General features: G+C 40.8%; 1 long non-coding RNA gene across 1 annotated transcript in view; it reads right to left on the bottom strand.

Annotated features, from left to right (window-relative positions):
• The window catches only part of LOC140637518 (uncharacterized), a 28,401-nt gene extending 11,688 nt beyond the window's left edge, over positions 1 to 16,713 (bottom strand). Inside the window, exons 1-2 of the long non-coding RNA XR_012034612.1 lie at positions 16,371 to 16,713; positions 10,059 to 10,227 (exon numbers count right to left, since the gene is read on the bottom strand). This is a non-coding gene — a long non-coding RNA (uncharacterized lncRNA). The remainder of the gene's footprint in view (positions 1 to 10,058; positions 10,228 to 16,370) is intronic.
• Between the last annotated feature and the right edge of the window lie 6,951 nt (positions 16,714 to 23,664).

The raw sequence follows: 23,664 nt of genomic DNA, 5'->3' as shown, positions 1-23,664 counted from the left end.
CTACCCATATCTCGCTGAATCTCTCTTTCCCATGTTGTGGTACCAGGTTTTTGGAGGATACTTTAGATTTTTCAAGATTGTGTTTGCACATCTTCCCTACACAGTGCTCCTTTGGAAGATAAGAGCCTTGCCATACTGCTGTGAACATCGGTGAATTCTTGGAAGCTCCTGTGTCTTTCCTTGCTTGATAGCCACCAATTTTTTAAGGTCATGACACAAGCTTTCTCCTTGTTTGATTGCTATTGATATGCTTTTGCTACTTTAATTTTTTTCCCCAATTGCTCTTCATATGATTAACTTATGTGGAAGGGAGATTTTCAGATTTCGTTGAAATCTAATACCTAAACCTTGAACTCTCTTTTTAAAACTTTAAAAATTTTTGGAGTAATCTTTGTATCCAACGTGGAGCTTGAACTCATGACCCTGAGATCAAGAGTCACATGCTCCTCCAACTGAACCAGCGAGGAACCCTAAAACCTTCAGCTTTCTTATTCCCATTTATCAGTAGTAGAAATTAAAGGTCATAATGTTTGATTTGCTTGACACAGATTATCAAAGAAAGTGGCAGGGAAGAGTCATGATTTGAATCTAGACCTGTCTTTCATCTTGTAATCAATATTCTATTCTATAATCAATGGAGACCCATCAGGATTTTTTAAAAGATGACTAATGAAATGAAACCTTCATTTTAGGTTTGGGAGCTGGTCTGAGGTCTGAGAGAGATATGAATTTGCAGAGAGGGAACTATGAAAGCAACGAAACAAGTTAGGAAGGTTTTATAAAATTAGATGTAAAGTAATGAGGACCTGAGATAAAGAGGAACCTCTTTCATGTTTTAGAATTTTGAATTTGGTAATCAGGGCCTTTTTCCTCATATGTTTCTAAGGTGCCATCGGTTCATCTATCACATACTTAAATGTGTAAAAATTTTGTGTTAAAATTGGGAAGCTTTGGGTTAGGAAGCTCCCAATCCAAAAGATTAACTTCTAGATTTTGTTTTGTTTTGTTTTGTTTTGTTTTGCCATATTCTGTTGTAAAACCTACACCAAACCATTTCAGTTTGCTGGGCCTCAGATGCCTTACGTTTAAGCTGAGGAAATTTAGTTAGATGGACTATAAGTTCCCTTCTACTTCATAGTGAACACTCAGAAGCAGGGGAATGATGTCAGCATCATAAGATATCTCTCCTTTCTGCCCTCTCTGCCTCCCCCCCCATTTAAATAACCAATTTAGCATTCATCCATGAATAAAAGTACCTCTGTGAGAGTTGTGGGGTCTAGCACCACCATGTACCAAGGTACCCAGGAGGAGTACCTGCGCATCAGGTAATAGGCAGACAGATCTTGGTATGGTCTGTGGAATCAGCAGGACCTTGTGAACTGGTCATAGCCAGCATGCCCCCCGTCCCCCCCCCCCCCTCCACACACACACGGGGTGGAGGAAAACCAGGAGAATACTGACTTGGGAGATACCCATGGACAAGAGACACTGATAGAAGTTCAACCTTCCCAAGGAAAGATTCTAACATTCCATTCAAACAAAAAGAATACATAATTGGATGGATTGGAAGAGGTAAGAAGAACTTTGCCAGTGTCAGTCCTCCCCTAAGGCAGCACAGTATGGGGCTGAACTAGCCAGCAAGGGTGATCTACCCTGTGAGGGGAAAAGGAGAGCAATGAATGTATGTTCAGCTACTTCAGCTGTGCAGGACGCTGCTGGAGAAGCCCATTTCTCTCCTGCAGCACCTAGAGTGTTGGGACAGGGCCTCCATGACTGGGGGAGGGAGATCAGGAAAGAGACAGATAAGAATATCAAGAGGGCATTAAAGGAATGCAGTTTCCACTGATGGCATTCAGGGCTCCAGCAGGAAGCCTATGCATGAGCCACTGGGAGAACCTTACCTGAGGATACCTCTACTGTCTCACAGGCATCCCCAGTGCCCTGAGTGCTAAACCCACAGCCAGAAACCTGTGCCTCCTCTTGAGTGGAACATGGAGCAAATTCCTGTAAACAGAGTCCCCCTCAGAAAATAAGCTAAGGAAGGTCCATGGGCCAGGGAAAAACCACAAATTTGAGCTATAGCTCCACCTTCTGGAAAACAAGAGAGGTTTCCAGTAGTTAGCCTGGTGGGTTAGTCTTAAGAACCAGGTAAAACATAATCTTAAGAATTATGCCACAACGGGATGCCTGGGTGGCTCAGTGGTTGAGCGTGTCTGCCTTTGGCCCAGAGTGTAATCCTGGAGTCCCCAGATCAGGTCCCACATCGGGCTCCCTGCATGGAGCCTGCTTCTCCCTCTGCCTATGTCTCTGCCTCTCTCTCTGTGTCTGTCATGAATAAATAAATAAAATCTTAAAAAAAAAAAAAGAATTATGCCACAAGAGGGAGCAAGAAGTGTGGAACAGATGTATCCATACAGGGCTGGAGATATTACCAGATAAAAGGTAGACCAACAAAAAAATCTGCCACTAGAAAATAATCGGTAAAGATTTGAAGAGGTGTCTGCTGTTCAAATGCTAAAATAACGCAAAAGTCCAAGGAACATGGGGAGTCAGGGAAACACATCATCACCAAAAGATAACAATAATCCTACAATATCTAAATTTAAAGCATGATATGTTTCAATTTAGCTGATAACAAGACTTCAAAATAGCTGTTTTGAGGAAACTCAATGCGATACAAGAAAACACAGAAAGTCAATTCAATGAAATCAGGAAAGTAATTTATGAACAAAATGAGAAATTTAACAGACAAAAATCATAAAAAAGAGCCAAACAGAAATTCTGGAACTGAAAAATTCAGTGAATGAATTGAAAAATGCAATGGAGAGCATCTACAGAAGAATAGATGAAACAGATGATAGAAACAGTAATCTAAAGGAAAAGAACTTTGAAATAATATAGTCAGAGCAGAACGAAGAGAAAAAAGGAAAAAGAGTGAAGATAGCCTACATGGTCTATTGGACACCTTTAAATGTACATATAGTAGAATAACAAGAGTTGCAGAAGGGGAAAAGAGAGTAATAGGGCAGAAAGTCTATTTAAAGAAATAATAGCTGAGAATTGTCTAAACCTGGGGAGAAATTTGGACATCTAAGTTCACTGAGCTAATAGATCACTCCATTACCTCTGTAAAATGACCTCCAAGATACATTATAGTGAAACTGTCAAAAGTCAAAGACAGAGAGAGAATCTAAAAGCAATAAGAGAAAAGAGATTGTAACCTACCCCCATTAGGGTATCAGTGAATTTCTCAGCAGAAACCCTATAGGACAGGAAAGAGTGGTATGATATGTTCAAAATTTTAAAAGAAAAAGAATTCCAGCCAAGAATACTCTATTTTGCAAAGTTATCCTTCAGATATGAAGGAGAAATAAAAACATCTTCAGGAAAAAACAAAAAACAAATAAAACACTGAGAGAGTTCATCACCACTAGATCTGCTTTGTAAGAAATACTGTAAGGAGTTCTTCAAGCAGAAGTTGAAAAGATGCTGATTAGTAACATGAAAACATATGAAAATATACAACACACTGGTAAAAGTAAATATAGTCAGACTTAGAAACTCTAAATCTGTATTATGAGATGTGTTAACCATTTAACTATAGTATAATGGTAAAACAAATGATTATTAAAATAACTATACCCACTACAACTTAACAAATGCACAATAGAAAAAGAGGTAAATTGTCACATCAAAAACATAAAAGAGAGGAGTTATAGGGCTAAGGGGTGGAGGCTTTGCATACAATCAAGTTTACGTTGCTATTGGCTTAGAATGAACTCTTTTATCTATAAGATGTTTTATGATGTAAGCTTCATGGTAACCATAATGCAAAAACCTATAGAAGATTAACAAAACATAAAGAGAGGGGAGTTTTCCATCACAGAAAATGATCAATTCTCAAAGGTATGAAGAGAAGAAAGAGAAATAAAATACAAAATAACTAGAAGGCAATTGATAAGATGGTATTAGTAAGTCTTTTATTATTATATTATTAATTATTCATAATTATTAATTATTAATCACCCATAATAAATACATAAATGTAGATGGATTGAATTCACCAACCAAAAGGTACAGAGTGGTGGGATAGATAAAAGAATAAGACCAACCGAATACATTGTACAAGAGAGTCACTTCAGATTTGAGGACTTAGGCTCAAAGTGAGGGGTTGGAAACACATATTTCAGGCAAGTGGAAATCAAAACAAAGTGAAAGTAACTATATTTATATCAGATAAAATAGACTTTGGGTCAAAAAGAGTAACGAGAGATAAAGATCATTATATAATGTTAAGGAGTCAATTCATCAAAAAGATACAACAATGGTAAATATAAATAATCTGTCATCAGAGCACCTAGATATATTAGGTTAATACTAAAAGATCTGAAGGGAGAAATGAACAATACAATAATGAGAAGGGAATTCAGTATCCTACTTTCAGCAATGGATAGATCATCCAGACAGAAAATCAGCAAGGGAACATTGATTTCAACCACTTATTAGACCAAATGAACCTAATAGACATATAGAGAACATTTCATCCAACAGCAGCAGAAACTTGAGTTTTCTTACGTACACAGAGGACATTTTGCAGGATAGACCATATGATAGGCCACAAAACAAGTCTTTGCAGATTTAAGAAGATTGAAATCATACCAAGTATCTTTTTTTCAACCACAAACCACAATAGTATGAAAGTAGAAATCAACAAAGGAGAGTTGGAAAATCTACTAGCATGTAAAAACTAAACAACACACTCCTGAACATCAATGGGTCCAAGAATAAATTAAAAGGGAAATTTTAAAAAACCACAACAACTTGAAACAAGTGAAAATGGAAATACAACACAGTAAAACCTATAGACAATGCAAAGTCAGTTCTGGAAGGAAAGTTTGCAGTGATAACTGCATATATTAGCAAAATAGAAAGATTTCCAATAAACAATATAACTTTCTACCTCAAGGAACTATAAAAGGAAGAACAAACTAAGCTTAAAGTTAGCAGAAGGAAGAAAATAACAGAGATCAGAGTAGAAGTAAATGAAATAGAGACCAGTAAAATAATAAAAAAGATCAATGAAATTAAAAGTTGTGTTTTAATATATATAATATATATCATAACATATATATTTAATATATATTTTTAAATTTAAATTCAATTTGCCAACATATAGTATGACGCTGAGCGCTTATCCCATCAAGTGCCCTCCTCAGCGCCCATCACCCAGTTCCCTCATCCCCCCACCCACCTCCCCTTCCACAACCCTTTGTTTCCCAGAGTTAGGAGTCTCTCATGGTTTGTCCCTCTCTAATTTTTCCCACTCAGTTCCCCTCCTTTCCCTTATAATCCCATTCACTATTTCTTATATTCCTCGTAGGAGTGAAACCATATGATGATTGTCCTTCTCTGACTGACTTATTTCACTTAGCATAATACCCTCCAGTTACATTCACATTGAAGCAAAATGGTGGATATTTGTCTTTTCTGATGGCTGAGTAATATCCTAGTGTATATATAGACCATATCTTCTTTACCCATTCATCTGTTGAAGGACATCGTGGCTCCTTCCACAGTTTGGCTATTGTGGACGTTGCTGCTATGAACATTGGGGTGCAGGTGTCCTGGCGTTTTACTACATCAGTCTCTTTGGGGTAAAAACCCAGTAGTGAAATTGCTTGGTCATAGGGTAGTTCAATTTTTAACTTCTTGAGGAACCTCCACACTACTTTCCAGAGTGGCTGCACCAGTGTGCATTCCCACCAACAGTGCAAGAGGGTTCCCCTTTCTCTACATCCTCTCCAACATCTGTTGTTTCCTGCCTTGTTAATTTTAAAAAGCTGGTTTTTAAAAAAATATACATAAAAAAAATATACACCTGGCTGGCTCAGATAGTAGAGCATGCAACTCTTGATGTTGGGGTTGTGAGTTTAAGCCCCATGTTGAGTGTAGAGATAACTTAAAAATAAAATCTTCTAAAAAAGATATATAATATTGATATGTCTTTAGACTAAGAAGACTCAAAATCAAAAATGAAAGAGGAGATATTGTAACTGATACCATAGAACTATATAGCATCATAAGAGACTACTATGAATAATTATATGCCAAATTGGATAACCTAGAAGAAATGGATGCATTACTAGAAACATACAATCTACTAAGACTGAATCATGAAGAAATAGAAAATCTGAATAGACAAATAGCAAGAGAGGGGATTGAATCAGTAATCAAAAACCTCCCAATGCAGAAAACCCCAGGAGTAGAAGGCTTTACTGGTGAATTCTACCAAATATTTAAAGAACTGATGCCAACCTCAAACTCTTCCAAAGATTGAAGAGGAGAAAAACACTCTCAAACTGTTTCTATGAGGCAAGAATTCCTGTTGCTACCAAAACCATTTAAAGCTACTGTAAGAAAAGAAAACTAGAGACCAATATCTCTATGAAATTCTCAACAAGATATGATCAAACCAAATTCAACAACACATTAAAATGTTCATACACCACGATCAAGTGGGATTTATTCCTGGGATGCAAGGATGGTTCAACATATGCAAATCAATAAATCTAATATACCATATTAATAGAATGGAAGATAAAAATAATATATGATCTTCTCAATAGATGCTGAAAAAGATTGACAAACATACAACATCATTTCATGAGAAAAACCCTCAACAAATTTGGTGTAGAAGAAATGTACCTTAACATAATAAATGCCATGTATGACAAACCCATAGCTAACATCATACCCAGCAATAAAAGGCTGCAAGTTTTTTCTTAAGATCAGAAGTAAGACAAGAATACCTACTCTCACCATTCTTATTCAGCATTCACTAAGGAAAATAGAATGAATAAAGATATTTGGATTATTAATGACTTAATTAAAAAGTATTCATTAAATATCTATTATATACTAATGTCCTTTCTTCTTCATAACTGTACATTCAGAGGCTCCTTGAGCTAATCCCAAAATACCCTATCTTTCAGTACCATTCATCATTACTCTAGCCAAAGAGTACTTATCAGTAAATTAGGAGCTATTGTCCCATTATAATGGCTAAGGCAAACATGTCAACCATCTAGTCAATAGAGAGACAGACATCCACACAAATTACTAAGATATAAGATAAATAAAATAAATATTAATGATAAAGGCACAAACAACATGCTATGTAATGTACAAAAGAAGCAACTGTTTCTTAGCAGATGGTTAGATATATTTTCAAAGAAGATGTCCAGATGGCTAACAGGCACATGAAAAGATGTTCAACATCACTCATTAGGGAAATACAAATCAAAACTACAGGGAGATATCACCTCACAGCAGTCAGAATGGCTAAAATTAACAACACAGGAAACAACAGGTGCTGGCAAGGATGCCAAGGATACTGTTGGTGGGAATGCACACTGGTGCAGCCACTCTGGAGAACAGTATGGAGGTTCCTCAAGAAGTTAAAAATAGAGCTCCGCTACAATCCAGCAATTGTGCTATTATGCATTTACCCAAAGGATACAAAAATATAGATTTGAAGGGGCACATGCACCCCAATGTTTAGAGCAGCATTATCAACAATAGCCGAACTATGGAAAGAGCCCAAGTGTCCATCAACTGATGAGTGGATAAAGAGGAGATGATATTAATATATACAATAGAATATTCCTCACCCATCAAAAAGAATGAAATCTTGCCATTTGTAATGATGTGGATAGAACTAGAGGGCATTATGCTAAGTGAAATAAGTCAGTCGGAGAAAGACCAATACCAAATGATTTCACTCATAGGTGGAATTTAGGAAACAAAACAGATAATTGTGTGAGAAGAGAAAAAAAGAGAGGAGAGAGGGGGAGGCAAACCATAAGAGACTCTGAAGGATAGGGAACAAACTGAGAGTTGATGAAGGAAGTGGGTAGAGGATGGGCTAAATGAGTGATCGGTATTAAGGGAGACACTTGCTTAGATGAGCCCTGGGTATTATGTGTAAGTGATGAACCATTAAATTCTACTTCTGAAACCAATATTACACTATATGCTAACCGACTAGAATTTAAATACAAATTTGGAAGGAAAAAAAAACAGAAAAACGTCATCTTGTCCTCAAGAATGCTCGAGATTATTTCAATGTTTCCTTAGTTATCCCTATCTCCTATTCTCCACAATAGGTATGTCATTTCATCTATTCTTCTCAGATGTTCTTCCCTATACTTTACTTCCTCAAACTCAGCAGGTGACTTTATCTCCTACTTCAAAGAGAAAGTAGGAGCCATTAGAAACTTTTCCAACTTTCTGCCACCATATCTACAAACTGTATTTATACTCACTGTATCAGTTGGGAAAGTGACTGTATATGTCAGAAAGCACATCAGCAGTTTAAGCTATGAATTCATGTTTTCTCACATAAAAAGGTTGTGACCAGAGACTAGAGGGGAATGGTGAAGATTTAGAATAGTAACTGGAAGACTGAGACAGGAGTACTAAAAATAAATCAAAGACCCAGCATCATTGGCCACCATAACAGAAGATCAGTAATTGCTACTACTATTTTTTTTTATCATGTTAGTTATCCAAAGTCACAAGTCATATCAGTAGACAAGTTATGACTGGAACCCAGATTTCCCAATTCAATGTAGTGCTTTTTTTTTTTTTTTTTTTTTAAGTAATGTCTACCTGAGTTCGGGCTAAGGATTGATCTTGATCTTACAATCAAGAGTAGCATACTCTACCAACTAAGCCAGCCAGGTTCCCAAATCCCAATTTAATGTCCTTTGGTGACCCTAATGACAATAATGTTTTTTACCTAGGAAACCAAAGAAGATTTAATTCTTTGTAAACCATTTGTCCTGTGGTTCCTTACACACTGAATCGGTAACATTCCTTCCTTCCAAGGAGGGATAATTCACCTAGAGAAAAGGGATCTTTGCTTAATTTTGAATCTCAAGGCCAACTTTCTCAAGTTCCTTGTGAAACAGTTATCTTAAAATCCAGGCCTTTTGAAATATGAAAGAGGCATATGAATTCCAAAAGTGTCCCTTTATAAACCAAGAGGAAAGTTTAGTTATTTGAACATAGAGTGTTACAATAGCCATTATGGAGAAAAGATGGAGGATACTATCCAAGTATCCAAGTGAAGTCCCATCATATGAAAAATAGAAAGTGCTAGAGAAAGTTAAGGGGTTTGTGTGAGAGGCAAGGGAGCAAGAGATGAGACAGTGTCCCTTACTCACAGTGGATCTCAGGTTGATAATTTTTGGGGACATTGGAGAACATCACTGGCGGAGAAGTTACAAGCCTCTGAGAGAAGCCCTTTGCCAACATGGGGTAGCCACAGAAGCAAAATTTAAAAAAGCATGCTATGTGATATAGGAAAGATGCTAGGGTTTGAAGCCAATGGCCAAGAATTCTTGAGCTGTATTTGGTGTAAAAAGGTGATTTTATCAAAGTACAGGGACAAGATCTATGGGCAGAAAGAGCTGAGTTGGGGTCATGAGGAGTGACCCATTATAAACTTTCAATTTGGGCGGGGGGTGGTTAAGGATAGTGTGAGTCTCTAAGGAACTTTAGAAGCAAGGTTTCCAGGACTGTGAGGGGGCTAGCAGTTGTTGGGGAAAGGTCACTTATTACCACCTAATAAAACCTGAGTCAGGAGACCCTTCAGATGTATATCGGTGGACCGTATGCTTGGGGGATGATTGCCAACACGTATCTCAGGGGGTTTAGAGATAAAGGAAATTTATAAAGGAACTTTTATATGTTAAAGTAGACTTATAGGATCCTGGAGGTCGGGCTAAAGTTGCCTTTTGGGCTTAGCAAAGTACGAACATCGAGGCAGCTCAGTTTGTAGAGGTAGGTCACTGTGCCTTTTTCAGGGACTTGTCAATGGGTTGTGAGTAGTGAGTAAATTTAATAATCTGTCTTCTTCCTTTGTTTCCCACATCATTATATTAACACAGTACCTGGTTTCTTATGGCCGGTGCATATTGCAGAAAAAAATCTAGAGGTTGCTGAGCAATTCTGAGGAGATACAAAGAGTAATTTAGAAACAGGCATTAACATACTTGCCAGAAAGTCACAGCAGAGGAGCTCTCAGTAGAGGTCTCTGTTCAAAGGAATCACAGTGGTAACTGAGTAGGCAATAGGCAACTCCAAGTTGAGGTCCAGATGGAGGATATTGCGAAGTCTCAGAAGATGAGCAGCATCAGTGAAAATCAATGTAGACGGCCTGGTCTGTAGGGGGAGATGGTTGAGTTTCTTGAGGGTAATCACCATGCATTGCCCATGCCAAGAGATCAGACTCTTGATCTCTTTAGCAGTGGTCAGTGAACATATAATCCAATGCCCAGAGCCCAGGTGAGGCAAGCTGTGCATCAGCCAGACATATGCATGCCTGGAGAGGACAACATGAGACCAGACAACACATGCAGTGTGCTATACTAAAATATTATAAACTTCTGTGCCCAGATCTCAAAAGGTGAGAAAAGAGAAAGGAGAGGGGGAAAGAAAAACCTTGAAATTTTGAGGGTTACTTTTCTATAAGAGACTGGATTTATCCTAAATAAGCCATTTTTTTTAAAAAAAGATTTTAAGTAATCTCTACATCCAACATGGAGCTTGATGAACTCACAACCCTGAGGTCAAGAGTCACATACTCTACTAACTGAGCCAGCCAGGTGCCCCTAAATAAACTCTTACTTTTAATTGGGAAAGCCTGAGTTTTTCACTTTTCCCCCATTTTTCAACTTTGTGTTTTGAAAATCTTCAAATGAATAAAAGGGTTAAAAGATTTTTATGATGAACATTTCTGTTCTTTCACCAATATTCATTGATTTTTAACATTTTGCGCTGATTGTCTTATTTAGCTCACTAGCTCACTAGCTACTACCTATTTACATATCATCTATTAATTTTTTCCCCCCACCTGACCATTGAAAGCAAGTTGCAGACATCAGGGCATTCATCTTAATGTTATGTTTAACTTTGTGAAATTGTCATTTTGTATGTTCAACTCAATATTTTAGTATACATCTCCTAGGAATAAGGACATTCTCAACAATAATACCACCAATGCATTTAAGAAAATACTATTAATTCTGTAACATCTAACATACAGTTCATATTTAACTTTTTCTTGTTTCCAAAATGTCTTTTATAAGTGATTTACCTTCCCTACCCTGGTCCAGGATCCAGCTAAGTTTCATGCATTGCATTTGGTGTTTATACATCTTTAGTGTATAGAACAGATCTTTATTTTCATGATATTGATTTTTTTAAAAAAAATAAAAGTCCAGTGTCTTATAGAATTGCACATTTTGGATTTATTTGAGTTGCTTCCTCATGATTAGTTTTAGGTTAAATATATTTTTTAAAGTTTATTTATTATCGTTTTTATTAATTTCCCAACATGGGGCTCCAACTCATGACACCAAGATCAAGAGGCATATGCTCTTCTGACTGACCCAGCCAGGCACCCCATAGTTTTATGTTAAATATTTTTGATAAGAAAACTACATAGATGACAATTGCATACTTACTGAGTTTCATTACAAGGCACATGACACATTGTTCAACTATTGGTGATGATAAATTTGATTATTTAGTTGATTAAGGTGGTGACTACACAAATTTTCCATTATACAGATTAATTTCCCTTTTCAATTAGTAACTAATACATGGAATAATATTTCGAGACCATTTGAATATCGTGTTCCCAACAACAATTATCCAAAGGCTTTAGCATCTATTGATGATCTTTGGCTATTATATTGGACCTTGCCAAATGATGATTTTCTAATTCTATCATTTCTTCTATACTTATTAATTCAATGCTTAAAAAAGGAAATAGCTCAAATTCTCTCTTTTGAATATCACTGTGAATTCATAAATTTTATTTTATTCAATGTATCGTAACCTATTGCCATCATTATTCTTTTTGAGGTTCACGTTTTCATACATTTGATCAGTAGACAACCACTCCCAGTTGTCTCCTTTGTCCTCTTGGTATGGTCTCATTAGTCTTTGAATACTTCCTTGCTTTCTGGCATATCAAGGTATTCCAGGTTGACCTAGTGCTTTGGGTGCTACAGACCTGGACTCATTTCTCCAAGGATCATTGTCTTTTTTAGTGGACAATGGTATTTAGAAACCAAGATCTGGATGCCAGTTGTGTTCATTGCTATGGAATGCATTGCTTCTAAGCCTAGATGGGCTTCAGAGCACATCTGAGTCAGTATAAACATGTAACTCTCACCCAACCCCAAAACTATATAATTAATTAATTAGTTAATTAATTAGACTTATTCCAATTACTCATACAGTAATCAGAATAGTATTTTAAAATGTAAACTAGACCAGATTGTCCCTGCTTAAAATCATCATATATTAGCCTTCACCCACATTGCTCTTCTTTAAGTTCCTCTAAAGCAATAGTCTCTGCAGATGTTTAAAGTCCATTTAAAACTTTCAACTTTTTGTGCATTTGATAATGTACATGTTAATACACTAGTAGACACAAGGTAAATAAAACCAAATAAATGTAGTTGGAGTTGTGTAAGCAAAAAGAAAATTTTAATTGATGACATACCCAATCACTTTGGAATTTGGAAACCAATTCCTGAGCTGCTCCAATCCTGAATTTTCTATTGGGGACCTTGGATGTGCTGTTTCCGTAAGAACTTTACAGGTTAATTTTGTCTCTCCTATAAAATTGAGAATACCATGAATGTGTGGACCATTTTGTTTTACTACATTATAACCAATCACCCAGAATAGTAACTAGCATGTAGAATTACTCAACACATATTTGTTGAATAGAATAAACAGAAAAGAGAAAAGGATGAGAAATACAACTTGGCTTGTTGACAAAAATATCTCAGAAATATTTAATTATTTTGTGTCATTTATTTCACGTGTGAATCGCTCGCTCACTTACGTAGGAGGGAATCGATTGACTGAATAAAAGAACAAGGTAATAAACAGGAATTAAAATGGAAGGAGTTACTGCAGTTTTTGAACATTTTAGGGGTAAATAGATTAATTAGAAGCTAGAAGAGGTCAGACTGAAGATTTTGTCCTTGAGTAGGCCAACTGGAGTATCAAAACTATTTAAGTTGTTTATATATATATTCCATGAAATCTTGATGGTTTAGCTGTGTGTCATACATATCCAACTATCTCTATGAGATATCGGCTATCCTTCCATCCATGCTCTGCTTTATTTAGGCCAGGTCTGGAGCACTTCCCTCAAAGGAATTTCTAGGTTAATTTGAGCACAGACCTAGCTTTGGGTTTCTTGGCCCTCCCAAAGGCTTGCTTTTGTTTCTTTTGTTTCTGTGGGATTGAACTATAATAAGCGTACATGTCATTGTGGGCGCAAAAATACTTCCTGTTAACTTCTTTCTGGAGGGGCATGGCTCTAGAGGTTAGTAACTGAATTTAGCAAAATTAAATAAAATTTTCTTCTGCACAAATTGAGCATGATATTTTCGATATCATTGAAATTGCTAGTAGTGATCGTGTCATTCGTAAGGCAGCTGTCTCTACAGGAGAGGTTTGCTCTGAAATTAGTGATGTTAAGGGATCTTTTTGTGCAGGTTTTCCTAAGAAACCTAGAATTTACACTTAAGCCCCCTAAGTGATGTCCCTGAATTTCATGTCTCTCTGTGCAATTCAAATATGCATAAGTGAAATTAGGTTTCTTGAGGTCAGGGTTATCAATGGGAGAATTAGAATGAAGAGACAAAGATTCTATAAGCTCTCACTCCAGGGACCCTCCATTTAAACTCAGGTGAAATTTTATTATATGAATCTATGTCAATCTGGTTACCAGAGATAAAGAGGAGAAATATTATTTAAGGCTTCGTGCGTGCATCCACAGTGGTATGCAGTGGTATGCAGGAAGGGGTAGGAAGACAGACTCAGTTTCCCTACTTCTTCACATAATTGGATTTTGAGTATGTAAGTGCTCAAGATTTTTTTTAATGCACTTGTTGACTATCCCACTCTCTTCCTATTATCCTCTCTTTTTTCTACCTTTTTTTTTTTTTTTTTTAGTTTTAGTCACAGAATTGTAGGTTCCTTTAAAACCTCAGCTGAGGTGAATATTATGATTTTTTTTTACATGTCAAATTTTAAAATACAAGATGTTTTTTCAAAAGTGGAGTGAATTCAGATTCTTTTGACATAATTTGGTATTAACATGATTAAAATCATTGGGGCTTTTGTTTTCTCTTTTTATTTCCCCTAAACTATAGTAGTTAATTTATAGTTAGGCTTTTGATATAAAATATTCCAGCAACCCCCCCCCCCACTCTTCTGAGGGTTATATTTTTCAACCTTTTTACTGAAATTGCAGTAACATATAAATTAATGACAATTATGCTTTGTGTAGTATGAATTCTATTTTCATTTTGGCCTTTAGTATAATATACATGACAAGTTCATTTTCCCTGTTGAGCTCACTTGCTACTTTCACATGAGGAACATGCGTTCCTTTCTTCCATTCCTCTTTAGGGAGTCTTGACGTGGCTAGAATGATCTATGAAGAATGATTATACTACATCTCACTAAAGTTACCATTTTAGCATCATGGCTATTTTTTGAAAGGATTCATTCAGAGCATTTCTCTAAGGGAAATGGAAATTAGGCCAACTTTGTCCTTGTTTTCATCATCATCATCATCATCATCATCATCAAATAAAATGTATAAGTTTCCTTGCATCCAGCAGAATCACATGTGACTTAAAAATTATTTACTGTAGTTATTCTCATTGGTGGCTCCAAGAACAGCCAGACATTAAGAAACAGTGATCTCTGGAAATTTCTCTTTAGAAATCATGATTAATTGGATTAAAAATCGTGATAATCTCTAGTTTTGAGGGCACGTGGATACCAACAGAATCAGAACTATATCCAAGGATTCAGTTCAATCTGTGCTTTCTGATGATAAAACTCAATTTATGAGATGTGAAAACAGACATAGAGACACAACCCATAGGCTGGAGTATTACTGGCAGATGTGTTTTGTTAGGCCTGCCGTGTTTTGCTTTGTTTTATGTGTTAAGCAACATCAACAGAGATATTTTAACTGGAAATATGGATTCTTAACTCCTTTGAAAAATCAAAATCCTTACATCTCTAGGTTTCCATTACTATGAGGTAACCTGGGGCTGTTGCACAGTTCCTACCTTTCACTCAAGGACAGTATACATATTTATACTGTTTGTGTCATGTATCTTACTTTACTGATCCCTATAGGCATTGTCTTTGCAACTGTTAAATATATGCAGCATGGGCTAGTCAGAAGACACTTGGCCTGGAAGTTGTGACTCTATAAAGTAATTGGGACTTTACATGTCCGTGTAAAGTCCATGAGTCTGTTTCCTTACCTGTTCAGTGGGCTGAACAAACCTCTTTTGTGATCTCCTGTGATAATTGTGATCTTCAACTAGGAAAATGCATGTAAAAACACTTTGAAATGCTACAAGTGTAAAACATAGACATAATTTGTCAACTAAAATTCTGAGTTCCCGCTGCTGAGAATAGTATTGACACCATGGAAGGAGTACATAGAAAAAAGGAACCTCTCCCTGGTCTGAAGTAGAAGTATTTTATTTCATAGGCTGGTATCATGTGAAGAGCCTGGTATTGAGTTAGAAGAGCTGCATAGAAGCCCTGAAAGTTGTATACAGGTCATGAACCTTCATGAATCTCATTTTCTTACCTATAAAACATGGAAGACAGAACTGGACCTCTAAACTCACAAGTATGTGGTCAGAATGAAATGAAATAAAGTATGTAAAAGTAATAAGTTATAAGATATTATTCTAATGTGTTAAAATATGAACACATAAAATGGACTAAGAACATTTACAAGCCTGTATAATGCACATCTTAAGAGTCTGAAGAGATGACAAAGCAGGTTTTTTGTTTTGTTTGTTTGTTAGTTTGTTTTTTAAGTAAATTCTATCCCCAGGGTGGGACTCAAACTCATCACCCTTGATATCAAGTATGGCATGCTCTACTGACTGACCCAGCCAGGCACCCCGACAGAGCAGTTTTGAATTAAATCAGAGACTGGGCCTGTTTGCTAATTAAAGTAAACTTGCTATTTGTGTTTTATATCCAATGCATGCCTTTGTTGTGAGAGGGGTTGGGTATTTCACATGTTCTTCGGATTACTTACTTCAGCATGATATACACGATATTATCAGCATGATACGATATATTATCAGTATGATAATACACGATATAAAGTCACATTCAGAAAGAGTAGAAAAAAATGTGTCATGATTTTGCGATGCAAAAAAAAAAAAAAAAAATCTCAGGACATCCTTTAGAGCTGGAAGGAATCTTGGAGTTGATATTGTACAAACCAGAAAAGGGGATAATAGAGGACTTCTGCAAGTTTTCGGAGCCATGAAGTTCCAGGGCCAGAACTCAAAACTCAAGGGGTTTGGACTCCAGTGTTCTTTCTGCTACAGCACCCTGGTGCTGGGGAAGCCTCTGGCTAGTGGTTACTCCATGGAATCACTGGACATTTAGATAACCAGAGTAGGCTGGAAATGTAGGGAGGGAAAGGAAAGGAGAAGCGTTAATATCACTGTGCCTTAGTAAGTAGGTTTAAGGGAAAAACTCTTTTGGCTCCTGTAAAGGGAAAAAAGGGAAAACTCGGCTCCTGTAAAGAAAAAAGAAAAAGGATTTTGTATTTCCCCTCCACACGGGTCACCCCTCCCGCCCTTCTGTTAAGGGCTGTCACTACCTTCACATTCTCAGCCGCGTCTTCAACTTTCGCCCGCGCGGGAGCCCCGCGGTCAGCACCCCCGGGGAGGACAGCTCCTCCCGGGACCCCGGGGCCGCGAGAGACCCGGACGCAGCCCCTGGGACGCGCTGGTCCCCAAGGCCGGGAGGCCCAGCCCCCTGCCCCGCCCGGTCCCCCCAACACCCGAGAGCTGGAACTTTCTATTCCCGCAGCCGCAAGGGCCGTGTCCGGAGTCCCGGTGACAGAGATGCTCAGGGCGCGAGCGCGGGGGTCCGGCCCCCAGGTTCCCTCTGCCCTCCGCGGCTCTGCGTGGGGCCCGCGGCGTCCGCTGGGGCTTGGGGCTTGGAGCCCCGGAGGATGCTTTTGGGGTGCTCGGCGGCTGGGCGCGGTGGGGCGGCGCCGGTGCAGTTTCTCCTGCAGTTGGCGGGAGTTCTGGTCGGCCTGGGGGGGCCCGCGTCTCTTGCAGCGCCCCCTCCACCTCCCCGCCCCCCCCCACGTCGCGCCCTGCAGCCCGGGAGGGGGCTCGGAGACCCCGAGGAGAGCGGGCTGCAGGACGCGGGCTCCACCGCAGGCAGCCGCCCCGCGTCCCACCTCGCGGCCCCGGAGAGCCCAGGGCTCCCCCCGCCCCCCACCCCGCGGGGCCGCGGCTGCTCGGTGACGGCGCCGCCACTGGTTGGATTGGAGCTGGCGGCTCCGACGGGACCCCGGGGGGGCGCAGGGGAGGGGGCGCGGGCAGGGGGAGGTCAGTCTGGGCGGGCGCTCCGGGGCCCCGGCGCGGCCCCCTCCGCAGCCCGAGCGGCGCAGTCGCCTGCACAGTCGCCGCCGCAGCCACCGCGGCCGCAGCAGCGCCAGCGCGAGGGGCGCCCGCACCTGCACCCGCGGCCGCACGCGCACCCGCACCCGCACCCGCACCCGCGCCCGCGCCCGCGCCCGCACCCGCACCTGCATCCGCACCCGCACCCGCGCCCGCACCCGGCCAGCGAGCGCGCAGATGCCGTCACCGCCACAAAGAGCCTGCTGAGCCGGGCGGCCGCCGGAGCAGAGCGCGGGGGGCCGGGGAGGGGCGGGGGAAGATGGCCGAGAAGACGGGGCCCCCCGGCCTCAAGGGTGAGTGCCCCCCCGCGCGCCGCCGCCCCGGGCCGCCGCGCAGATGCCGCGGGCGACAGCTCGCCTTCCCCGGGGGGCCCCTGGTGACCCGGCGACACCCGGGCGCTCTGCCGCTCACGGAGCTTGGGGAGCTGTTGCGCCTTCCCGGCTCCCGGGCTCGGGGCGGCTCGTCCTTTTTGGAAACAGGCCGTGCGTGCGCGTGTGTGCACGTGTGTGTGTGCATGTGCGTGTGCGTGTGCGTGTGCGTGTGCATGCATGTGTGCGGTGCCAGAGTTTCTCCCTCGGTTTCTCCCGCTTCCTCCTCCCAGCCCCCCCCCCGCCCCGCCCCGCCCCTTCATCCCCGGGGTGACAACTTCTGCATCCACCCTCCCGGCCTCCCCCTGCCCCGGGCCCCCCACCCCCGCCTCCCAGCACCTGCTCCGGGCCGGCTCCCCGCGCGCTCCTGCGCCCTCGCGCCCCGGGGGGGCCCGGCGCCCCCCTCCCCCGTGGCTCCTTTGGGAGCGCGGGCTCCGAAGTTGGAAAGTTCGGGGACAAGACGCGCTGGCCGAGAGGGCGAGGAGGGACCCAGGCACCTGCAGCGGGGACCCGGGGGGCGCAGGTGGCCCGCTCCGTCCCGCCGCCGCGCTCGGGCTGGGGGGGCCGCGGGGGGGCGGGGTCTGCACCGCGGGGGGCCTGGGTCTGCACCGCGGGGGGCCTGGGGTCTGCACCGCGGGGGGCGGGGGCGACCCCCCGCAGCGGGTACCCGGGAGGGTGCTCGGGCTGGGGGGCCGCGGGGGGCGGGGTCTGCACCGCGGTGGGCCTGGGGTCTGCACCGCGGGGGGCGGGGGCGACGCTCAGGGTGGGATTCCGACCGCCCGCCCTCTCGGTCCCGGAGGCGGACGCTTACGCTGCCTCGGGGTTTTGCAAAGCCGGAGCGGCGCTGCGAGCGGGGACCCGCTGCCGTGGTGACCCCGACGCCCGGGGGGCGCGAGGGCGAGCTCCCGGCTGCTCCGCCAAGTGCTGCGGCGGGAGCTCAGCGCCGCTCTGGAGGCCGCCAGGGGGGCGCGACTTCACCTCGCTGCTTCCGCTCGCTTTTTAATTGCCCCGGGGACTCAGACCGCTGATTGCATTTGCACCATGACCCTTAATCTTTAGGAAGATGTTACTACAAAACACCTGGGATTCTGTTTGAAACTGTGATATATGCATACAAAATTTTAATTATATGTTTAACTTATATATTTAGATATGTCATAATTATAAATTATTACTATACAATGATATACTAATATATAGCATAATAATATACTTCTATATATAATGTATGTAATACATTATATATAATTAAACTATAATATATGTAATACATTATATATATAATTGAACTGTTTTATATACACACATTATATATATATATATATATATATATATATATATATATATATATATATATATATAATTTTGTTGCCCTGTATTTTATTTTAGTTCCTGTAAGATAGAAAGGACATTTATCTGATTTTTTTTTGTTCTCCCAGTGAATTAGTGTATGTTTGCAGTGGTGGATGACTAAAGACTAAGAGAATATATTCATCTGCAGTTTCTTTGCCATTATATCAGATAATTACTCCAAACTCATATTGACAAGGTGCATTAGTTGCACTTTTGTTTAGCTCCCTTTTTATGCAGCCATATGGCCTGATGAGCCAAACAGAAGGATTGGTTTTCAGCACTGCTGATGAGGCTATCCGCTGGCAGGAATATGTTTCATACCCACACCAAACCTTGCAGATTGTAAACGGTCCATGAACAGTGGAAAAGATTTTTACGGTTTTACAGTGCATGCCAGTTAGAGATGACTTTACCCTTGAAATTGATCTGGGAAGAAACACACACACACACACACACACACACACACAAAAATACAAAGGGGACCAAATTAATGAGAAGTGAGGCAGTTTAAGAGGTTTGATGAAAAAGATACCTCCTCTTTAGTCTCCCCAACCCTCCCCGAAAAACACCAAGAAATTTTTGTTTTGGACGCCAAGATAGGGTCTGTGCGTATTTCCTTAAATTTAATTTGATAGTGACATAATTGCAGAATAGAGGTTAATAGAGTTTTGTCATTTAAGTGTTAACAGTTCCTCTGGAAGAATTAACAATCAAGCTTTCCTAGGATGTGTGGTCTCAAGAAATTTCATTGCAGTTTTTAGAAAACAAGGTTTTCTTTTGCTACATGTTTTCCTTAAAGGGAAAGTTATGTTATTCAGCTCTTAGTGACTGGTGGGTATTTTTTCCCCCTCTCTACTTATGTTAAGTTTCCTTTTTTAAAACCAGTTTATTTAATTCTTGGAAGGAAAAATGCTTGTTTTTCATTTTTTTAAGCTTGGAGTTTCACTTTAGCAAAGCAGGTTTAGTGGTGATACCTCACCTTATAGATAACAATAGCAAGCCCAGGAAGTTGTAACCCACTGACCTGCCTCAATTTTTCCTTTTAAGAAAAAAGCTCTACAAAAGCATCTGACTGCTGCTTGCTGAACTGCTTGCTCTCAGACATCTGCTTTTAAGCTACAACTAGCTAAATGGGGCCTGCCTGGTAGAGAACCAAATTGCTAAATTGCTCCGCTTTTTTTTTTCTTTTGGCAGCCTGCTGGGGTAAACTTTGCAGGATAATAAACCATAGGTATAATAATATTCTGTGCTGTGTTGGTTATCATCTTAGGAGAGCTGCTTTTCTGCTTAGCTACACTGCATAGAGGAAGAGATCATTTGTTGGAGCATGTGACAAGCAAGTTGCTCATTGGCTTCTGAAGTCCCAGCAATAGATACTACATACTTGAACAGCTAGAAATTGGCCAAAGGAAAATGTAGTTTCTTAACACTGACAGAATAATAAGATGAGTTGGCAATATTTCTTAAGGAATGTTGGCATTCATTTGTGACATCTTATCAAAAGGACACCTTTTCAAAAAAGCAAGTGGAATATTTGTCAATCCAATATTTATAATGTTTTATTGGAAAAATGCTGTAGTCCATGATCAATAAAAGTCTTATAAACATAAATTAGTTACATTAGTCATAGTGATATTAACCATGACCCCCTTCCAATATTAGTACGAGATTTCTCGATTATTTAAATTTAAAGGTTAAGTTATGCTTGGATTCATCTTCTTGCATTCATTCGGCACATATTTATTGAGCATTGAATACATATCAATTTCTGTGCAAAACATGAGGGACACAGTGATGAACATGATAGGCAACGAAGAGTGTACATTAGTAGGGGGCCTAAGAGGAGCAGGGAAACAAATACACGAACAGAAACATTTCACAGTTATAATACCATGAAAAAAATAAGACAAACAAACCAAGGAAAAGAAAAAGAAAGAGAGGCAAACCAAGAAACAGACTCTTCACTATAGAGAACAAACTGATGGTTACCAGAGGGTAGGTGGCTGGGGCTCGGTGAAATCAGTGATAGGGATTAAAGAAAATAAAATAGGTGAGGTATTAGAAAGTGATTATAGGATTACTTGAGATTGTTGAAAGAGGTGACATTTGAGGTGGGAACCAAAATGAAGACTAATTTGCATGCCAAGAACTAGAACATAGCAATGCAGGTTTTAAGGCAGGAAAATGGTGCAACTTGGCATGTTCAAGCAGGATAGGAAGGCCAGTTTGGCTGGAGCGTAGTGTATGCAGTAGAGACAAGTAGGGAGAGGCCAGATCCTTTTGATTTTAAACAGGAGTATAGATTTTATTTTAGGCGCAGTGGAGAGCCAACTGGATGGAGACTCCTTAGATGTTTGGAGTTACATTCTCTCTCTTTTTTTTTTATAAAGATTTTATTTATTTATTCATGCGAGACACAGAGAGAGGCAGAGATACAGGCAGAGGGAGAAGCAGGCTCCATGCAGGGAGCTCGACATGGGATTCGAACCTGGGTCTCCAGGATCATGCCCTGGGCTGAAGGCAGCACTAAACCGCTGAGCCACCCAGGCTGCGCTGGAGTTACATTCTCATCCTTGTGGATGGTTTCAGAGAAAACAGCTTTCATATGTTGGGGAGCAAGAATTCCTGTCCCCTCAAAGGTCCTTCTGACAGGACTAACAACTGACATGGGGTTCCTGGCTGACTCAGTTCATAGAGCATGTGACTCTTGATCTCAAGATTGTGGGTTCAAGCCCCACGTTGGGTGTACAGTTTACTTAAAAATAAAATCTTAATTAAAAAAAAAAAAGAAATGGATTGACATGAAGCAGAGTAACAGGAGAAAACCAAATTTAATACATATGGGGACTCCACAAAGATATGGAAGTACCAAAGACAGGCAAAATGAGGTGTGTGTGTGTATATATATATACATACATACATACATATATGTCTTTCTGTAAGGAGAAGGGGTTAGGGGTCTGGAATTTCAGAGGAAAGAAATGCATTTCACAGGGCAATAAGGAGAGCAGATGTTTGGTAATTACATGTTTGCCAGACCATACAGATGGGTCACTCAGATAAAATTTCTCTCTGTTAATAACTGTTTTCCTCGGAAGGACCTCCAATTTAGATTCTTCTGTGTGGTTAAGGGAAGGACAGAGTTTCTTTTGAGCCCACAGGGGTTCAAGTGTCTTTAGCTCAAATTAATCCATATGCCAAAATGGCACGTTGTGTGTGTGTGTGTGTTGGGGGGGGTGTCTGTGCAGAACCCCTACACATACCTCAACTCCTTATGGCCAAGTAAAGCAATCCTTGTCTAAAAGGTCTAGTTATATTCAAGTGTCCTCTCCTACTGCTTATCAAAATACCTACAACATTTTGCGCCGGGATGTTGATAGAATTTCTAGAAATTTCTGCTTGAAAAACAATTCTGAAGAGAATGAGTACTAATCCAACGGTGTGGTAAAGATTATTAGGTTAGCTAGCCACCTAGCAAGCCTCTCAAAGAAATTGAGTCTTTGGAAAAACACATGGTAGTGTTAGGAAGGAGAATTATAAAGAGTCTGGAACATGAGTGTGCGGTAGGCGGAATGTGGAAGGCAGCAGGAGGGACTCCTAGGTAACCGAGAGGAGTCCGTGAAAGAAGAGTGATGGGAAAGGGGGCATAGGAAAGCCTCTGGGACAACATCAGCCAATTCATGGTTTTGCCGAGAGAAGCGGACGCCTGATGTGAGAGCCTTCCAAAAGAAACACTAATTCAATCACAAAGGAAGTTCGAATCAGGGTACCTTTATGCCTTTGACTGATCTTTCACTTGTGAAGCATTTATAACAATAAAAGCATACAGGCTTTTAAAAGATCACTTTGATTTTACTTAATCATTATCAGGCTGTTCTTATGGATTACAGACCTCACAGATGAAAGGCGGCGTGAAAGAATTAGTGATAAAAACTGCCATTTGTTGGAGGTAGTTGCTTGACAGCCAGTTAGCAGGGAAAGTATGGTCTTGGGTGTCTGATCCTACTGTGGAGATATTGGCAGGCGGTGGGAGGGGGGGAATGAGGTCTTTGGGTGATTTTCTGCTTCCTAAGCATCTGTGACTAGAAAGTGCCATGGTATTTAGGGAAATATAAATAAATAATTATTATTTTAAAGCTCCCCACTGCCTTCTTCCACCTCCAAACTGTCTGCTCCTTTGCCAAGGATTAATAATGAAAATACACTAAGAATTTTGGTAGCGTCAGGGCTCTGTTTAGTCCCCTCCCTCCCTTTTTTTTGTACCCCAAGCCTCTCTTTTGAGGCCAGCAAGGCTGGTAGTGTCTCAGGGATTATGTAACTAAGAATGGATCTGGCCCTTAGTGATACTGTAACTCAATGTGTTTGTGACATCA

Source organism: Canis lupus, chromosome 8, assembly GCF_048164855.1.
Source record: "Canis lupus baileyi chromosome 8, mCanLup2.hap1, whole genome shotgun sequence".
In the NCBI taxonomy this organism is placed as follows: domain Eukaryota; kingdom Metazoa; phylum Chordata; class Mammalia; order Carnivora; family Canidae; genus Canis; species Canis lupus.
The sequence above is the reverse complement of the archived record's forward strand: the minus strand, read 5'-3'. Positions and strand labels throughout refer to the sequence as shown.